The 2,500-nt window shown below is 58.1% G+C and overlaps 1 pseudogene; it reads right to left on the bottom strand.

Annotated features, from left to right (window-relative positions):
* LOC126138051 (large subunit ribosomal RNA) overlaps nucleotides 1-2,500 on the bottom strand; it is a 7,747-nt pseudogene that overhangs the window by 3,258 nt on the left and 1,989 nt on the right.

Raw genomic sequence — 2,500 nt, 5'->3', positions numbered from 1 at the left:
CAGCGATGCTACATACAGCGAGCTGACAGTGTTCTGCGCCTGGGTCATCGCCAGATCCAGAAGAAAGGTGTTATGGAGCATCCCATCCTGTGGGATGAAAGCCCGCTGACGACCGTCCAAGGCACAGTGGCGCATAAGGCGACCAGCCAGAACTTTATGAAAAACCCTGGTCAGCACCGAACACACCGTGATCGGTCGGAAGTCAGCAGGGGATGCTGCGGCAGTCTTCTTGGGCAGCAAGGTGGTGCGAGCCTGTAGGAGACGGGATGGGAGGGAACGTGAAAGGAGTAGGAGGTTCAGGAATTTAAGAAGAGCCTCACGGGGAAGGCGACGTAGCTGGGATGGTGTAAGGCGATCAGGGCCTGCAGCAGAGCTGCGAGGGGGAAGAGCTGCAGCTACCTCATCTGCAGTAATGGGTGCCCACAGAACTTGGAAGGGCACATGCTTACAAAATGGCAACAGCTTACCGGAGAGACCCTCCCCACGTGGAGGCCGAGACCTGACACGAGGGGGAGTAAACAGATCCCTCCAAAACTCAATCAGCCCCGGGATGGTGGGTGGCTGATGGAGAAGTGTGCCATCGAGAAGACCATTAATACAGCGCGCAGAGTTCTTCTTAAAAGCGCGCTGCACTACAGCATACTCCCACCTTCTCCTCGCCCGCTTCCGCTCAGGTGGCTGTTGAAACTCCTTGCCAGGAGCTTGACAAAGAGATGGTTCCCTGCTACCAAGTTCGTCAAGAGCGGGAACAAGCATGGCTTGGATGGAACTCCGGCTGGCAGTGGGGCCCAAGGCCACAACTGCATCAAGTGAGCGAAAACGCGGGCCCGAGGAGGGCAACTCTGCAATCAGGGACCAGATAGCCTGATCGGCGTCTTCACACAGAGAAGATGACTGTGATAAGGGAGAGGCCACAGCAGATCCATCTGCAGAGCCCTGAAGATCTTGGTCTCTCGCGGAGAGCTCAGCAACGAAGTTGGCCACCATGTTCTTATAGGCCTGCCCCTTGCGCTGACACTTGATTGATTCGAGTGTGCGATCTGGGAAGGATTTAACAAGCTCTTGGTTGAAGAACCGGCAGCCTTGGAGAGACAGCGCCGCCTCAGCATGCGCAAGACGGAGCAACTCTTCTTGAGACCACCTGGCCTTCTTCCTCTCCGTTTGCACCTCCGCGTTGGCGGCATCAGGGTGGGCACGACGGCGATGAACGCCGAGCCCGGTCTTAGTTGAGAAGGACCGCAGACATTCTGGACAGACAGCGGGGAGCGGCGCTCGACCCGCACTGGTTGGCTGGCTGGATAGCTCGTCAGCTGGCACAGGCACTCCAGCGGGAGGCCTGGTACCTTGTTTTCTTCTAGTAGTTGCACCAGCTGGAAACAAAAGGCAGGGGGGGAGGTAACCCCCAAGCCTTAAACGACACCCTGCTCTGTCGGTCGGAGAGCTTTGAAAGAATTAAAACTTTCTCAGCACCCCTTACGACCCCCGCCACTTGAAGGCCAGAGCTAGGATTTCCCACTGAGAGGCTAGTCGAACCATCATCCACCCGACATCGCAAGGATGCTAAGGGGTGGACCGAGAGGGTCCATATATTACGCATCAAGTGGGCATTTGAGAGTCATAGTTACTCCCGCCGTTTACCCGCGCTTGCTTGAATTTCTTCACGTTGACATTCAGAGCACTGGGCAGAAATCACATTGCGTCAACACCCGCTAGGGCCATCGCAATGCTTTGTTTTAATTAGACAGTCGGATTCCCCCAGTCCGTGCCAGTTCTGAGTTGATCGTTGAATGGCGGCCGAAGAGAATCCGCGCACCCGCGCGCCCCCGGAGGAGCACGCTAAGGCGGACGCGGCCTCGCAGCAAGGAAGATCCGTGGGAGGCCAAGGCACGGGACCGAGCTCGGATCCTGCGCGCAGGTTGAAGCACCGGGGCACGAACGCCGCGCAGGCGCGCGCATCCTGCACCGCCGGCCAGCACGAGGCCAACCAACGGCGAGAGCAGACCACGCCCGCGCTAAACGCCCGCACTTACCGGCACCCCTACGGCACTCACCTCGCCCAGGCCCGGCACGTTAGCGCTGACCCACTTCCCGACCAAGCCCGACACGCCCCGATCCTCAGAGCCAATCCTTATCCCGAAGTTACGGATCCAATTTGCCGACTTCCCTTACCTACATTATTCTATCGACTAGAGGCTCTTCATCTTGGAGACCTGCTGCGGATATGGGTACGAACCGGCGCGACACCTCCACGTGGCCCTCTCCCGGATTTTCAAGGTCCGAGGGGAAGATCGGGACACCGCCGCAACTGCGGTGCTCTTCGCGTTCCAAACCCTATCTCCCTGCTAGAGGATTCCAGGGAACTCGAACGCTCATGCAGAAAAGAAAACTCTTCCCCGATCTCCCGACGGCGTCTCCGGGTCCTTTTGGGTTACCCCGACGAGCATCTCTAAAAGAGGGGCCCGACTTGTATCGGTTCCGCTGCCGGGTTCCGGAATAGGAA

This window comes from Schistocerca cancellata, unplaced genomic scaffold (assembly GCF_023864275.1).
Source record: "Schistocerca cancellata isolate TAMUIC-IGC-003103 unplaced genomic scaffold, iqSchCanc2.1 HiC_scaffold_649, whole genome shotgun sequence".
Lineage (NCBI taxonomy): Eukaryota > Metazoa > Arthropoda > Insecta > Orthoptera > Acrididae > Schistocerca > Schistocerca cancellata.
The sequence above is the reverse complement of the archived record's forward strand: the minus strand, read 5'-3'. Positions and strand labels throughout refer to the sequence as shown.